The sequence below is a fragment of the Schistocerca americana genome, chromosome 6, assembly GCF_021461395.2.
Source record: "Schistocerca americana isolate TAMUIC-IGC-003095 chromosome 6, iqSchAmer2.1, whole genome shotgun sequence".
Lineage (NCBI taxonomy): Eukaryota > Metazoa > Arthropoda > Insecta > Orthoptera > Acrididae > Schistocerca > Schistocerca americana.
In genome coordinates this window covers 300,577,305-300,596,059 of record NC_060124.1, presented here as the reverse complement: position 1 = coordinate 300,596,059, position 18,755 = coordinate 300,577,305, and the positions used below count along the sequence as shown (strand labels likewise).

At 43.6% G+C, this 18,755-nt stretch overlaps 1 protein-coding gene across 1 annotated transcript in view; it reads left to right on the top strand.

Moving 5' to 3' along the window:
* LOC124620107 (kinesin-like protein KIF26A) overlaps positions 1 to 18,755 on the top strand; it is a 455,794-nt gene that overhangs the window by 213,521 nt on the left and 223,518 nt on the right. The gene's annotated exons all lie outside the window — the stretch shown is intronic.

The following is an 18,755-nucleotide window of genomic DNA, read 5'->3' as shown; positions in this document are numbered from 1 at the left end:
ATTGATTTACTAAATTTACCCAAAAGGGATTTAACGTCGCCTTTCTTGCAAAGATTCGTAAGTTTAGAATTTAGTTCCGTGAGCATATGCGTTACACTGTCGTATGAGCTACTCCAGTCTGGTAAGACCCGAGCAGCGCATCGTTGTATCCTTTCGATTTCTGCTGCGATGCTCACTCCAGAACTTGGAGCTGTGGCCAGGTCGCACTGACGTCTTACATTTTCTTTCCAGGCGCACCACGTTCTCTCAGAAACGTCCGAACAAGTATTCATACACTTTCGGTACTAATGAATCACACGTTCGATCCATTTCGCTTCAAAGTATTGCCCATATTATATACACAGCTGATCATAATCATCACAATCCGGAGCGACATAACGTGAGACTACATAAACCAACACTGATGGCCACTAAAATCGCAATGCCAGGAAGGATTGGAAATAACGAAATTTCCTTATTGTGCGTATATAGTATAGCAGGTAGAATATATGGGCAAAAATATGGAAACAGCGCTAGAAACACGTGCTTGAACATAAACGCAGATGCTAGCCAAGCCTTCCGGTTACGTTATTGCATTCGATCACAAACGACACCTGTACAATGTCCTATGTGTTTCTGGTGTCAGTCGTCAACTTTGTAGTTGTGAGTGGAAATGTTGGTGCTAAGTGAATTTGAACACGGAAAAACTAGAGGTGCTCCTATGGCGACCGCTTCCATCTATCTACGTGAGCCGAAGTGTTTCGTGTTTCAAGAGGCACCGTAACGAAGATTTACACCGCATTCAGGGAAATTGAAAAAAAAAAAAAAAACATCATCCGCTATATCACAATTCGGATGAAAGTGTGTGTTGAGTGACCGTGATGGACGGTCATTGAAAGGGATTGTGACAAAATGAGATTTAATTTTATCCATATTTTGCAGCTTAAAACGTAACTGTATTCAAAACATTGGAGGTATGAATTAAACAACGCCTTCAGTCACAACTTTTTCGTGTTTTATTAGCTACACGATGCATTTCGGACCCTGTGGGTCCATCGTCAGGTGTAATTTGTCTTAATACATGTTTTATTTCTTCTCCTGAATGAGGTGATATGCATATTCCTGTCACGAAAAGGTTTAATGTTAGGTTATGAATTTCGTAAGTCAGACGCGGAAAATACGTGCAAAATAGTGGAAAATGAACAGTGTAAACTTACCACATCATCCAAGGAAACCATTTTTAATGTTTTAGTACCGGTAAACATTATTTTCTCCGTCGTTTTAGTACATGTCACTTCATTCAAGATGTACATTTGCACACACATGTTTATAAACACTTCACAGATGTTTTTGTACGTGGTGTTCTCAAAGATTCATCTGACCAAAAACTTTGGCATAAGAAAGTATTTACTCTTTTTAGCTCTGAAAGGGACTAACACAGAGACGGTGACGGTGGAAGAGAGAGGAGACAGTGCCAGTGGGATGAAAGACAGAGGCTACAATGAAAGAGAGAGAGGTAGATGAAGAAACAGCAGTTAGAGTCAACGAGAGAGAAGATATTAGTGGTTACTGAGAGGCAGTGGCAGTAAAAGAGCAAGAGAGATGGATAGAGATAGAAGCAGTGGGAGGAAAAGAGAGAGAAGACAATGGAAATAAAAAAATACAGATGAGTGGGGAGAATACATAGGCCTGGCTGGTATGAATCCTTCCACACGTGGGTATAGAGGAAAAAGTAAGTTGGACACCTCCCTCCCCTCTCCCCCCCACCCTTCCTCCCCACCCCGGAATTTTTGAGGTGTCGAGGAATGGTCGAGTCAGTGGCGGTGGGACAGAAAGTCGGATGGAAACGGCGTTGAGGCAGGAGACAGTGGGAGAGGGACGTACCGTAAATCAGTGTGGCGAAAAAGGAGACAGTGGGAGAGACATATACATAGACGGTTGCAGAGAGAGGGAGATGCTGAATATGAATAAAGGCTTAACTGGGAAGAGAGACTCGGTGAAAGGATTTAGAATGTTTTATATTAAAAGAGTGAGCAAATGTTCGCATGCCAAAATTTTTTGTGAGGGAAGCGGAAGGAGGATTGAAGCAGCTGGTTCCTCACTTTGCTGTCAGACCTTTTTGTGCTCGTAGCATCTGTCCGCTTTGGAATATTTCTCCTGCTCCTAGTAAGCCCACATTGTGACTCGAGGTACATGATGCAGTTGTAAGATACTGCTTGTCCGAGTGTAGCGCGCCAAGTCTGTCCGCTCTGACTCTGTCCGCGTGGGGCCGTTGACGAACAGCATGGCATTGACCACGGCCCTGCTGAGCACATCGATTCAATATTCGTATGTCAATCGTGGGATACCGACGAAAACGAGCAGCAATATCGCGGAACGATGAACTGAGGCCTCGACTTGCCACGATCCTTCTACTGTCGAATTGCGTTTTTCTTGCTTTGGCGAAGCACAACACAAACTCTTCACAAACAACCGTTATCTAAATGCGATTTGGAATGAAAAATATGCTCCGTAATTTTTTTTTATATATGAAATGTATATGGCGTTTCTTCTATCAGCCTTGTACGGTTTCTTGGAGTAGTCTTCATGCTAAATTGACGTTTGTTGCACGCCGCCTTCGTGGTGCTGCAATTATAATGGCCTACGGTGAATACTGACTATTTGCGTTCGAATATATTTGTCCGAAATTTTGGTTACAGACCCATTACGTATCTCCCAACGTACTGTTGAGTGTCCTTTTTCTGCAAGACTCTGCAGTCGTGCAGTAAATCTCACTACAGATGCCGCTGTAGAAGCCAGACGCAGTGCAGGTGTTCTAACTATACTTGTAAGTGAGGACATTCAATAAATTGCTCGAAGCAATATGAATGACTACAAAAGGCACAGTGAACAAAAGCAACTTGCTCACATGTGGTCATTGGAAATTCTAAACTGAAAAGCCAAATAAAGTCGTGTAGGGCCCCCACGAGCACGCAGAAGTGCCGCAGCACTAATGTCTGAAGTAGTGCTGGAGGGAACTGACACCATGGATCCTGCAGGGCGGTCCATAAAACCACAAGAGTAGGAGGGGTTGGAGATCTCTGCCGAACAGCACGTTGCAAGGTATCCCAGAGATGCTCAACAATGTTCATGTCGGGGAGTTTGGTGGCCAGTGGAAATGTTTAAACCCAGAAGACTGTTCCTGGAGCCACAGTGTGGCAATTTTGGAGATGTGGAGTGTCGCATTGTCCTGCTGGAATTGCCCAAGTCCATCGCAATGCACAATGGACATGAATGGATGTAGGGGATCAAACAGGATGCTTACGTACGTGTCACCTGTCGAGAGTCGTATTTAGACGTATCAGAGATCCCATTCACTCCAGGTGCACATGGCTCACACCATTACAGAGCCTCCACCAGCTTAAACAGTCCCCTACTGACATGCAGGGTCCAAGGATTCATGTGGTTGTCTCCATAACCGTGCGCGTCCGTCCGCTCGATACAATTTGAAACGAGACTCGTCCGATTAGGCAACACGTTTCCAGTCATTAACAGTCCAGTATCGGTGTTCACGGGCGTAAATCTTTATGTCGTGCAGTGTACACGAGTGGGCCATCGGCTTAGAAAGTCCATATCGATGATGTTTCGACACTTGTTGGTGGCCCAGCATTGAAATCTGCAGCAATTTGCGGAAGGGTTGCACTTTTGTAATTTGAACGATTCTCTTCAGTCGTCGTTGGTCCAGTTATTGCAGGATCTTTTCCGGCCGCAGCGATGTCAGACATCTGATGTTTTACCGGTTTCTTGATATTCACGGTACGCTCGTGAAATGGTCGTATGGGAAAATCCCCACTTCATCGCTATCTCGGAGATGCTGTGTCCCATCGCTTGTACGCCGACTTCAACGCCACGTTCAAACTCACTTAAATCTTGATAACTTGCCGTTGGAGCAGCAGTAACCGATCTAACAACTGCACCAGACACTTGTTGTCTTATATAGGCTTTGCCGACCGCAACGTCGTATTCTGCCTGTTTATATATCTCTGTATTTGAATACGCATGTCTATACCAGTTTCTTTGTCGCTTCAGGCTATAATTTCGGTGCTAAACACCACGTCACTGATAATTCTGAAGTTGTCCACTGGTTCACCGATACCGTAGCCAGTGTTCTGCCAACTGTCCCAAAGCGCAGATAATTGACTGTAAATAATAGAATGCGTTTTCATGATAAAGAATCTGTGCTACAGTTTCGGCTGCATGTTCCTTGAATTTAGTTTAGGGAACTCTGTTATTCATCTGACTTCATTTTATATTGCCTGAAGGAATATTTTGTAGTTTCAGGCGGAATGAGTTTTGAAACTTCATTTTTTCTTCCAAAGGCTTCCAGGAGTGACAAAGTAGTAATGATTTTGTCGCCAGATTTGGATTCAAAACTGGCATGAAAAACTTCTCAGATGATCTGTCGTCATTTTCCCGCTAATACTTGCATCTAGGAAGGCATTCGGAGCGTATTGTTATTCCATTTCCCTTACCACGTGGGGCCCCAACGTTCCATTTGGTTCTTTGAAGTATGTTTTAAGTTTGTCTGCCAGACATCCGTCCACTGATACAGCAAAATCGATCGTCCAGCCGTGTGCTGCACTGATTTAGATGTTTTCTGTCGTGATACGCGCACTGACTTCCAAAAACAAATGCTTGAACTCTTCGCATCATGTGGTCTTCGTCGTCCTTATCTTTTCGTGTTTGGAGCGTAGTTATGTGGCGTGACATTATCCTCAACAACTTTTTTCAAATTAGTAATAAATCCCAGTGACGCTGTGAAGTTTTTACACTCGAGGTTTCTGGCAACGTCCGACGCCCAATGCCGTAAATTCCAGTAAGGAACGGATCAACCGCATTCTCGCGCGTCATCAAACTCACATTTACACGCAGATTGATAACACTGAACTTCAGCATACGATTTTCTTTGAAAACTGTATTTCCTTCTCTTTTCATTACCACACAGTTCAGTTCGCTATTAATATTGGTTCAAATGGCTCTGAGCACTATGGGACTCAACTGCTGAGGTCATTAGTCCCCTAGAACTTAGAACTAGTTAAAGCTAACTAACCTAAGGACATCACAAACATCCATGCCCGAGGCAGGATTCGAACCTGCGACCGTAGCGGTCTTGCGGTTCCAGACTGCAGCGCCTTTAACCGCACGGCCACTTCGGCAGGCTGTTAATATTGCTTTTAGTCTTCAGTATACGTTATCTTTTCAGGAGATTGACATGTGATAACTACGAATTTTTGCAACCGAGATCACGTGTTGAAATATTTAATTTTGTCAATGACGGCTTTCGTCACAGTCTAGCTGTCATATCTGGATCTACATTATACCAGGAGAGGACCGCTAGTATGTCAGTCGACCAGATACAAGTGGAAAAACATATATTTTCTTACATACCGTCTGGAAAAAATATTACTATGCATGAATCGCACTACCATAACGAGAGCACTCTCCATTTATAAAACAAAGGTGCCTTATTAGCTTGTCAGACATACAAAATAGAGTAAATAAAAACTCCATAGTACCAACAGCGTGGCCCGGAGTAGAGGCGAGTTCGTCCATGGAGCTGTTACAGCTACGTCCCATCAGGAAACACTGAGCGGCAATGCAGCAGAAGCGCCGATGGGCGGTTACGTGCTTGGTCAACAGGTGGCGTAAGTGACCCTTCACATCGATTATTAAATATTGTTTGTAATATAAACATTGTATAACATGTGTAACTTTTCATAAGTGTTGAAACTTCTGATGAGATAATCGTCGTATATGTTCTCTAGTGTGTTTTCGTCAAAACACCATTTGACAATTTCTACTTTAAACTTCTCATCATAAGAAGGTTAGAAATCACTACTTCCAGCGCCTTTTCTCGTAACTGCTATATCACTACCACTTGCAGTGAGCTGTTCGTCATTATCATCACTAACATCGTAATTATGTGTTAGAGTAGAACTTTAAAAAGAGGCTTTGAATATAAGCCTTTACACAGTATAACGGAAAACATCTTAAGAAAACTTCAAGTATATTGTTGGCTGAAGTCCCAAGGAATTACTAAAGAATAATTAAAGACAACTTTAAGATAAAGATTTACAGAACATGGCTAAAGGCCGTTTCAAGAATTCAAGATAATTAAATAGAAACCTTACAGACACGGGTTTACATATTGCACTACAATAGATACCAGAAAATATGCGAATGATTCATCTTCTGCACCATTATTATCTTCACGAAGAGGAGTTCGTCGTATATCTCAACCAATCGCAATACACTGTCAGGGTTGATTATGAATCGCCGACCCACTTCACGCTTCACACGCAAATAACTTCACAAAACACGACTTCACGTACGTCCGGCACCGTCTTTACTGTTCTCGACTGGCTTAGGGGCAGACGAAGGTCCAATGAAGCGTGGCATACTCATCGGCATCTAATGGGCGACTGCAAAGGTTCACAAATAAACGAATATCACCGGTACAGTAAGGGATCTTTAAATGACCTCTCACGAGATTTAGTGTAAATCTACTTTTTCAGTCCAAGTACGAGGGGCGTACAATAAGTAACGCAACACATTTTTTTCTCGGCCAATTTCGGCTGAAGAAACGTGGAATTTGTTGTGGGACATTGTAGAATATTCAAGCTTCAGCCCCTATATTTTCAAGAAGTTCCGATAGCTTTCAAAGTGGCGTTTGTAACGGAGGTGCCGTGCCAAGCAGAGAGCTGCCATTGAGTTTCTATCGGTGGATAACCAGAGCATCGAAGATATGCATAACCTCTTGCGGAATATCCGGGGAGACCTGGCAGTGAACGAAAAGACGGTGAGTCGTTGGGAGAGGTATCTATTACTTTTTATCGTATCCTCGTAGCACATAATAGCCAGGAGATAATCCATCACGTTCGTACTTTCCTAGGTTGATGAGCTACATCACTGCGGTTCAATATTTCGACGAATTTCACCATTTTAGTCGGGGGCCACTCGAAAGAAACTCCTGTGTAAGGGGTGCTATGTTTCCATTCTCAAAAAAATCGAGGTCAAAGCTCTTGCATCACAAAGCACGCAAGCACCGAGCGTGTTATTGACTAATTCACTGTTTTTAATTCAAATATAATTTGAGAATTGTTTCCCTACTTTAAAATATCCCATAACTGGCTAGCTGCGGCCGCGCGGTATTAGCTTAGCGGTCTCAGCCGCTGCAGTCATGGACTGTGCGGCTGGTGCCGGCGGAGGTTCGAGTCCTTCCTCGGACATGGGTGGTTAAGTAGTGTGTAAGCTTAGGGACTGATGACCTTAGGAGTTAAGCCCCATAAGGTTTCACTTTTTTTTTTTTTTTTTTTTTTTTTGTTGCTAGCTGCATTTTATTTAGATACGTGCCGCGGGAGGAGGGCCACGAGGACATTGCCCTAGTGTCAGCATTATTTCCTCAACACTACACAAACAGCAAAAATAAACCTTTCTTTTGGCACTAACCTTCGTTTGAGGAAACTTTGTTTGCAGTGGTCAATTTGAACATGCAAGCATTCAGATGGGGCAGGTTCTCGTCGACCAACAAACAGAATATATGCTGAAGTATCTAATTCTTGCCTGGTCGCATAGTCTTGTTGAAGTGTGTGGACGTACTTTAGACAGTATCATTAAGCCGTCTTTGCAGAACGTGAGGTATGATTGAGAACTTTCAACTTTGTATCATAAAATTCCTCAAGAAGGCATTTGACTACTCAGACTAGTGTAAGATGTGAGCTCTGTGGTCGTACTTTTGTGTCTCTCTGAGTGTGTGTGTGCGTGTGCCTGTGTGTATGGCATTCATTTATGATGCACACGGTAACCCAGAGGGAACGCCACGTGCCATGCGTTATGCAGGCAATGGAACTGGCGCCGCATGCATTGTGGCCTGGCGCCAGCCACCGGGGAGACTTCCCGCGGCTGACCTCACTCATCGTGTCTCTCTGGCGCCAGCGCGGCCTACGAGCCTGGACTAGGCAACACTCGCCTACTATAAATCGGTTCTCGTGCTGCTCGTATGTCGTCCGAATGTTGCCTGCTAGATTTCTTTACTCTCCCCTCTCATCTCTTCAACAAACCAACGCATCCTCTGAGACTTTTCTACGGAAAGTATTCAAAAATGGTTCAAATGGCTCTGAGCACTATGTGACTCAACTTCTGAGGTCATCAGTAGCCTAGAACTTAGAACTAATTAAACCTAACTAACCTAAGGACATCACACACATCCATGCCCGAGGCAGGATTCGAACCTGCGACCGTAGCGGTCACGCGGTTCCAGACTTAAGCGCCTAGAACCGCACGGCCACACAGGCCGGCGAAAGTATTCCTTTGGACGTTAAATACAAACGAAAATTACATCGGATGTGCTCCAAGTACTTAGAGAAGGCTCTTTAATGGTCTCACAATGAAAGTACGAAGGCCGTGCAATAACACATGCACCACATTTCTTTACGGAGAGCAGGTTGGTTTCGTGCATGACTCCAGTGCACCATATTATTCCCCTCTCTTTTGCCTACAAAATCCAATTTTTCTACATAATCTCCGTTCATCGCGTCGGTCTTACGCAACCTTACTGGGACGGCCCGTCTGCTTTTATGGTACCACTCCACCGGTCTGTGCCAGAACTAACGTCTTGCTGAATCAATAACCTCCCCATAATTCATGTATTGCCTTCCCCCTGAGTGCATCCCTCATCGGACCAAACAAATGGAAGTCGGAAGGTGCAACATTGAGACTGTAGGGTGGGTGAGGGAGAACAGTCCAATGAAGTTTTGTGAGCCCCTCTCGTTTGCGCAAACTTGTCTGAGGCCTTGCGTTGTTATGCAGGAGAGGTTGGTTTGCATTTTTGTGGCGACGAACACATTGAAGTAGTTTCTTCAGATTCCTGAGGGTAGTACTATACACTTCAGAGATGTTTTTTGCAGTATGAGGGAAATCAAATAGACTAACCCGTTGAGAGTCAGAAAAGACCTTCACCATGACTTTACCGGCTGAGGGTGCAGCACTGACTTTTTTCTTTAGAGAGGGTGTGGGGGTCAGTGACAGTTTCCGACAAAAAATTGCCACGATCAGCCTCGTAACGCGCAAGCAGTTTCACACAGATGGTCCTTCGTTGCTCTTTAAGGTCCTTGACGGCGTGGAACCTATTGTGACACAAATTTTTGATTACCCCAACTGGCGGACGAATGTGTCAGGACTACCAAAACAGAGGACCATTTGAGCAGTGAGGTGTTTGATTCTGATCCGTCGATCAGCGCGAATGAGAGTGTCCGCGCGTTTCAATACTGTAGGAGTCACAGCTGTGTGCGACCGGCCGGCAGGCGGGAGATTGGACAGGTTTGCTCGACCCTGTACGAACGTGATGGATTACCAGCTGGTGAATTATATGCTACGAAGATACGGTAAAAAGTGAGTTACATGTTGTTGTGGCAGGCCAAATAAATTTTATTGAAAGCTGCGTTACACTTCAAAATGACTCAGATGTCCGACATAATTTTTCGAATTAGTCGCCAGTCTCTGTAACCAACGGTCGGAAAGCTCTACCAGTCGTTCAATTCCTCGACGATAAAAATTGGCTCCACTGTCAATATGCTACTCGAGGGCAACTGTATGAAGTACTCGTCGTTGGAAAATCTGTGTGCCCAAGACTTCTTCCCCCACTGTGTGGACATTTTGCTCTGTCGTGTTGGCAGCCTCGCTTCCCTGTTAGTATCACAACAGTCTGTGCGGCCTTGGTCGACTTGTTGGTACCATTGCGCTGCGCCTGGACTCGACACTGCATTTGGCGCACATACCGTCAGAATTCCACGGTGAATTTGTGCACGATTTAGACGTTTTGCCCACAAGAATAGTACTGTCTCACGTACTTCAAAATTGCAGTACTTTTCTAAAGACCGTATCATTCCACTCGCCTTCGGCGCTGGGTCTGCTATCCGTACCGCGGCAGAATTGTGACTGCAGGACCCATGGCACGTGTACACTGATGATCCAAAACATTATGACCACCTGCTTGATAGCTTGTTTGTCTGTCTTTGGAACGTTTGTCTGTCTTGGGAACGAGATACATCACTGATTCTGCACATCAGGATGTAAGTAGGCTGTTTAGGTTTTTGTGTTGCTAACGCCACGTAGCGCTCTGTATGAAAATCACTGACTGTGCTGTGTGCAGTCTGTGGCTGGTTGGCATTGTTGGAATATTCGCTATTGTAGTGTTGGGCAGTTGGATGTGAACAGCGCGTAGCGTTGCGCAGTTGGAGGTGCGCCGCCAGCAGTGGTGGATGCAGGGACAGAGATGCCAGAGTTTTGAAAGCGTCGATCTGGACGTGTGTCCGCCAGAAAATGGAAATTTGTAAGACTGGATATCATGAACTGATATATATATATATATATATATATATATATATATATATATATATATATATATATATGATGACTTTTGAACATTATTAAGGTAAATACATTGTTTGTTCTCTATCAAAATCTTTCATTTGCTAACTATGCCTATCAGTTGTTAGTGCCGTAGTTAGAATCTTTTATTTAGCTGGCAGTATTGGCGCTCGCTGTATTGCAGTAGTTAGAGTAACGAAGATTTTTGTGAGGTGAGTGATTCATGAAAGGCATAGGTTATTGTTTGTCAGGGCCATTCTTTTGTAGGGATTATTGAAAGTCAGATTGCGTTGCGCTAAAAGTATTGTGTGTCAGTTTATTGATGATCAGAATAAGTAAAGAGAGAACTGTCTCAGTACGTTCAGCTGTCTCTGTATCAAATAACGTAGAAGTTTACCAGCACTGTCTTTCATAATTTTTCTAAGGGGACGTTTCAAGGAATGCGACAGTTTCTTGGTAGGTTTGAGGAGGTATGTGCCATTAGGTGTTTATGCACAGTTCACGTAAATAATAGGCCGCTGATTTGCATGCGCGGTGATGGTGCCTGATAACGACCGGGATGGATAGCATAAGATTTACATCAGGTGAATTTGGTAGCCGATACATCAACTTGAGTTCACTATACTGCTCCTCAAACCACTGTAGCACGGTTCTGGCTCCGAGACGCGGACAATTATACTGCTAAAAGATTACATCATCGTCGGGGAAGACATCAAGCATGAAGGGATGTGGGTGGTTTGCAGCTGTCAGCGCGACTTCGGTTACTGCCACAGGTCCCATGCAAGCGCAGGAGAATGTCTGCCATAACATAATACTTGTCCCACTAGCCTGCGTCCGTGACGCGCTGCACTTCTCGAGTCACCTCGATGATGGTGTTTATGGAGACGATCAGCGACCTCACCGAATGCCATCCTGCAACAAACCGTAGCGAAAATGGGGTTCACCCGAAGAGCCGACACGTTTCGATTGATCGACGGTCGAATCCCAGTGGTTCTGTGCCCATTGTAACCTTACCTGGCGATGTCGTTGGGTCAACATGTGAAAACGTAGGGGTGGTCTCTAGCTGAGCTCCGTGTTCAACAACGTACGATGACCGGTGTGCTCCGAAACACTTGTGCGTGCACCAGCATTGTGCTGTTTAGGAAGAGATGCCACAGATCACAACGTATCTTACTTTACATAGCAGACAAGTCTCCGAACCCAACGTTCTGTGAAGATTCGTGGACGTCCAATCATTTAGCGCTTAGTGGTAGTTTCACTGCGCCTCTACCTCTTTCCGTACATGCTAACGACAGTTGCACGTGAACATTCGACCAGCTTCACCGTTTTTCGAGATACTCGTTCACAGGCTCTGCGTAATAATAATCTTCCCTCTGTCAAAGTGGATTATCTCAATGGATTTCCCCATTTGCAGCCCATATCTTTGCTAGGGCGATCCCCTATTCGTGTCTGTTCCGCCTACATACTTTTGCTACTGCTTCACGTTCCCGCAACGCCACGAGACGGCATCCGACGTCGCGGTGGGCAGTCGTCATAATGTTTTGGATAAAAAGTGTGTGTACTGTCTTCTGCCAATGTGCCACTCTTGTGCCATATGGTGAGATGACGTATGCAGCTTACTTTCTGAAGTCCCCTCGTTGTACGCCAGTTAAGAGAGAAAGAACGTGCTGGCGTACTTCCTGACGAAGTATACTATTAGTTGAAAATGGTTCCACAGCCGAAACTGGGAAGTAATGAAAGAAAAATTAAGGGACGTTCAAGTTCATCCTGTAGAAGCCACTGTGATAGAATGTTATCATTCATACAAGATGAGGTGACAGTGACACCTGTTGACACTAAAATGTTAAATATTCACAGAATAAAGTTACGTAACAACCTACGCGTTTCGTGTCGTGGTTGTGACATGTTCGTAATCCCATGAGATGAAATACAGAACCGTGCTCTACAAATCGATTTCTGTAAGGTGTCCCACACGTGTTTTCGTCCACAACACGCCGTGTAGCGCGAAGGTAACCAGCAGAGACTGCGTCTTGGAGAACAGGTTGCCTGCCCCAGCAGCGGCTCTCGAGCTCCCAGGGCGATAGCATCACACCTCCGTATCCGCCTGCTGCTCGTGGGAATGTGCTATAATTCACACATGACTACTTTACTGCGAGCTCCTTACAGAGATCCGTGTGAGACCTGCAGACACAATACACGTTTAAGATGTTTCGAGAACGGATACTAACAAGAGGTTTCAGTAAATTATTCAGCCACGCCAGAACAGTCTTCTCTGCTGTGGAATATACACTGCTGGAAGAAAATGCGACACCCACAAGGACAAAGCCACTTTGTTGACAACTAGCTGACAAACCCGGCGTTTCTCGGGTATTCATTTTGCCAATTTTCTATTAGAAACGAAAACAAAAAATTAACTGCATAAGTAGAGAAGTATCGAAAAACGTTCATTTCCATGTAATCGTGAAAACACCATTTAAATTACGAAACAGTCGTACAAAGAAATATGTATAATGCACAAATGAATAAACACAGTACCCAAATTAAGAAACACGTTCCCGGACAATCTCAGTCCGCTGGCGCAAATGCTTCGCGTGTCTACAACACGATTTTGTAAACGTCTCTAAGGCAACGCCTCCTCATAGCTTCATAGATAACAATTGTCTTCCCCTACAGCCGTTTGCGTTTCGCATTTGAAAGCTGCCAAATGTCAGCGATTTCCTTAACTTGACTCGACAGTAGAGGTGTCTTAGCAGTAAAGAATAAATGTATTAAAACTCCATGGGTTATGCGCCATTTTCTCACGAATCTCATTATTTACGACTCATATCTCCGTAACTACGATAGGTAGGTGGTAGGGGATATGTGGAGTAAGGGATATGTATACCGAGTTTGGTTTGTCCAGCGGTTACCGAGGAGATATGCAACACACACACACACACACACACACACACACACAATGTAGATATATACATACAAAGATTTTTATAGTACGTATGGATTGATGTGACACGTTGCTAATCATTGTAGGAATATACATAACCAAACTCCGTCCGAATAGGCCTCGGAAGGTCAAACGGTACCGACCGACCGCCGTGTCACCCTCAGACGATAGGCGTAGCCGGATGCAGATATGGAAGGGTATGTGGTCAGCACACCGCTCTCTGGCCCCTGTCAGCTTTCGTGACCGGAACCGCTACTTCTCAGTCAAATAGGTACTCAATAATTCGTCTCACAGAAAGAGAGTGCATCCCACTTGCCAACAGCGTTCGGCACACACGAACGGTCACCCGTCCAAGTGTTAAACAAGCTCGACAGCGCTTAACTTCGGTGATTTGACAGGAACTGGTGTTATCACTGCAACAAGACCGTTGGCCATTGTAGGACTATATGTCAACAAATTCAGACCAAATGAAACACAAATATCTCAGTAAAGGGTGCCCCAAATGTCGCATCAATGCACTGTAGCTCCCTCTGGCGGTAAAGCAGCCGTGTTTCCCGCTTGCAAGCGATCATGAGGGTACCGAATTCCATCCTGCAACTAAATGTACTGAGCACCTTACGCCCTTTGTTGCAATTCGGCAATTGTTTTTGCAGGCTCTGGAGGACGAGTAAGTTCCCACTTCACCATGTCCCACAGGTTTTCAATTGACGAGAGCTCTGCTGCTCTTGCTATCAGGGAAGTTGTTGCGCACCGCGAAGAACACGTTGTCTTGCAGAATCCGTATGTGGACGTGCATTGTCCTGCTGAAAAATACATCACCTTCCTGTCGAAGAAATGGCAGTAACAACCCGTGCAATTTAACGGTCACTGGTTACCTACCCTGCAGAAACACCAAATGTGGTCTCGAACTGCAAATGGTGACTTCCCAGTCAAGGAGGCCTGCGGTGGCACGTGGGCAAATACATTATGGAATTGGCCGCTCACCAAGCGTACTCTATACACGAGTACGTTATCATTCGCGTACAGCCTGTACCTACTCTCATCGTTGAAGACAACGGAGAGCCATTCCACTCTCCAGTCGACGCTTTCAAGACACCAGAGTAGCCGTGTTGGGCAGCGTCCTGATGCCAGTGGTAGTCCTGGCAGAGGTACGTGTGATCTTAGTCCTGCTGCAAGCAGAGTGTTTCCAGTAGTCCTCGGTGACACAGCAGTCGCAACAAATACTCAAATTTCTTCGCTGGATGATGTTCGGTCGGTCGGGATGTGTTGATGTCGACATGCGCCTGTACCGTGCGGACGTCCAGAACCTGGTCTACAGGTGAGGGAATGTGCCACAGACCACTGCTCAAAGCAGCGACACATCATTGGTACATATTTTCCAACACGTGCAGCAGTCTGTTAAACTGAATACTCTTCATTTATATTTTGCTACGAACATGTTTGTTTTAACATTGTTAAGCAGACTTTAGGCAATGGACAGTATTATACACAATAACATAATGTGTATAATGCTGTCCACTGCTTAAGGCTTAGTTGACAATGTTAAAAAGCATGTTTTTTGCAGAACATAAATGAGGAGCGTTCAGTTTAAAAATTTCTCAGACAGTGTCAGGACCTCACAAAATTTAGCATTATAATCATTTAACCTGCAATATTGTGCATTTAATTAATTATTGTGATTAACATTGTCCATTGTGTAAATTGTAATCTCAACGTTGAGAAACAAGTCTGATGCATAACACTCCATGCAAGTGAATGTATCCTTACTTATACTGTAACCCAAGAACTAGTGTCCCTTTCAGATACTAATCAGCTGTTTCCTGAAGATGGCCCAGTAAGCAGAAAACTAGTCTGAAATAAACAAAAATCAGTAGAACAAAAACAGAATACTTGTTATTCAACCTGAAGTAATATTTTATTTCTGTCTCAATTGCAAACTATTTTTACTAACATATAACGGTTTTCAGTGCCTTAATCACCGTAATCAGATATATCTGGCTATGAGTTAGTGTGGACGATAGTATCATAAAAAGCAGAGAACGAGACGAGTTACACGCAGTCAAACATTGTATACATTACAATCGTGCGTAAGGCATTGAAATCAATCGTATGTTAATAAAAATACTTTGCGATCCAAACAGAAAATTTTTGTACTACTAACAGTTTTGTGATCACTACATCCCAGTGACTACGCGATCATTTTAAATGATTATGGTTCTTACTGCCAACAAAAATATGCTACTGCCAACTACACAGCAGGTGCATGTCGCAGCGTTATACGCCATTGTCTTCTCTATTGAAATGAAATTTTTATTTATTTCGGCTATTTGTATGTCAGAGGTACGAAAAATAAATTACCAATAATTAGGTTAGAGCTAAAAGGCTTGTCAGGCACTTTTAAAATTACGTGTACACACTGTTGCGAGTGAGATTTTTTTTGGCGTAAAAGCTTATGAAACGGAAAGAGAGAAATCCAGTTACTACATGCCTTGATGAATCTCTCTGTCGGGTCGCTGAGAACGTATTCTGAAAACGTTTGACGGATGATTCTATCTCTGTGTCCATTAAGAGTGCATTACTGGTACAGTAGCTGTTGGCATTATTAACAGAAAGCTTAGCTTTTCAGGACAATCGGCAGACTACGCAACACTGACGGGGTACACATCTTCGACTGCAGTTCATATGTCTTTCCAGCATCAACACAGCCGTCGTGCGTGCCCAAATGAGAGACAACCTTTTCGTCCCGAGGAAAAAAATGGCTGCTGAGATTGCAGGCAGCAACAAATGTTCTGATATCTGCACGCCACCCACGGAAGCGGTCCGTTGATGGGACAAGTCGTTTGTGGATTTCATTTCCAACTGGAAACAAATGACCGTGTTGTTCTGTAAAAGCTGGTATTTGTTCCCCGTTTCTCGTTCTGCCGTTGCCTTTCTGTCAGGACTCAGGAGCCAACCGCAGGAAAGCTATACAAAGCGTAGTCTACTTTGGAGAGCGAATTGTTTTGTACATGGTAGTCCACAAATGTTGCTACTCGTATCTATAGATGTAGGGGTGCTTGGTGGACAACATTTTACGTACCAAATTACGTCGTGAAACAATTCGATTGTCATTAAAATTTGAAAAGGCAATTATATGCAATTTACGACTTATAAGAGATTTCCTCCCAGTACATATCTACAATATGGTGGCAAACAGGTAGAAGAGGTGGACGGTGTTAACTTCTTGGCATTACTACTCGATAATAAATAAACTGGGAGGAGTTTAACAAAGAGATGCCGAGACGCCTGAAATATTCCTCACTTGACACTGCGGTAGTTTTCAAAGGTAAAAGATACAAAAATAAAAAGTTATCGTTCTTTGGTTACTTTCTTTTCATAACGTCTGCATGATGATATTGTAGGATAATTAATTAAGCCAAGGTACAGTTTTACGGGTCGAAAAGCGGGTTATACGAACTATTTGAGGTCCGCAAACAATAATGTCTTGCTTTTATAAATAACATATCTCTTTTTCAAACCAACAGCTAGGTTCATGGAATCAGTACTAGAATTAAAATTAATCTTCATAAAGTCACTTACATTGGTCCGGAAAGGTGTCCATTATTCAGCAACACTCATTTTCGATAACTTGCTAGCAACCGTAAAAAATCAAGCTACTAACAGTTTCATTTCTTGGCTTTCGTGGTTTCCTTTCTTCAGTAACGTGGGAAAGATACAAGTAACCAATAATACCCAGTATACTAATGACATTATTTTCACTATATCACGCTGTTTGAAGAATATCGTACCTTATCCGTAAGAGGTAGAAATTCAAACATTGTGAGTATAGCCACGTCGTTTAGTTGATGTCTGTTTACATACTTTTCGAGATAGCAACTCTCTTGAAAATTAGCACACCGTAGTAAATAATATCTTGTGCATCAAATGTTCTCTCTGCGAGTCGCGGCTATCCGCTGCAGACTGAGTGAATAATTAGTAAAAGGAGACTTAAACTATTATAAACAGTCATACTGTGTCAGCTGAATAAGTGAGAGGCGTTACGCTTCTGATCCTAAGCAGTGAATTTAGGTATCTTGACATTAAGGTAACCTCTTTGACCGTGCTCGGGTGTCATGCCACCAGAGCGTAGGCTACGCCAGTTAACTGAAGAGTAATAGCGAATTATTTTTTTGATAATCTGCAGATCCTTGTATTAGATAAAGACTTGACTGAAGAAAAATTCATTCATTTGTTCTCTAGAAAACTGCAATTCCGACGATAATCTGTCAAAGATGCTGTATACTGGTGAAATTCAAATCCACTTTCATTTATCTGTGTGTTAACTATCTCGAACATTATAAAAAACAGCAAGATTTTTCTACTAGTTGAATGGAAATACACGTACATACACTTCATTTAAACTGTTATAAAATCCTCTTCTGGAAGTAGAGTTCTTCACTTTAGAACCAAATATGGCGTGAAATTAACGTCCAACTAAGAATGCTTTTATTTTCTTGGTGTTGTACGAGTTAAAATCTATCACCTTACTAGCATACAACAGCAGACTGACACTTGCGCCACATGAATTACATTACAGATTCATTTTGATCCTCTTTCCTTTTAATTACAATTAATGCAACTTGAAAATCACAGTTTCGAAACAGTCGTTGGCAGAATCTTCGCTCTGTCGCTGGTAATTTCTTCAGTCGTGTTAGTGGGCAGTACAGTGTCTCAGGACGAAGCCACGAAGACTCTACCGTCGGTGTATTGGGTCGCCCTTGACCTCGACGTGAAAGAAAAGGTAACAACCATTCATGCAATAGAAGTTTTAATAGGATATGTGGTGTATTTTTCCCTCTTCTCCTGCTGACGTATATTGTGTAGGGTTTGTGGTGGACCTTATACCAGCACTAGCGGGAAGTTACGTCCCTGGCCGATATAACTGGGCAATATTTTGCCGACCCTAATACACCGCCGGATGAAAGAAGTATTACCTTTATCCTCTCTTCGCAGAGTAGTTGTTTGGTGGTCCGGGTATATTTTGCCCAACATTTCAACCATTTCTTTTAACAACACAGCAAACAATTGCTACGGTAATACCATTCTCTTGAGTACATTCAGAAACGTCCGTACATGCGTACTTTAGGACCTGAGAGAGCCAACCAGATAAACAACTACTGCTGTTCAATGGTTCATTACGCCCTTGTTGGTGCGTCGTTTACTGCATGGCTCTTGGACTCAGGCACTTGCTGCACCATGTCCCAAATCACTCCCGGACGACCAGTGGTTGTAATACCATTTTTTCTGGTCCCCTTCTCGCCGGCTCCACCACTGCTCCACATTCACTGCATACAAGAGAGGAAAACACACTGTTTCCATTTCCCACTACATTTATCCTTAATCAACTTACTCACGAGCCTCTCTTGTCGACGGCTTTCCAATGGTGTGT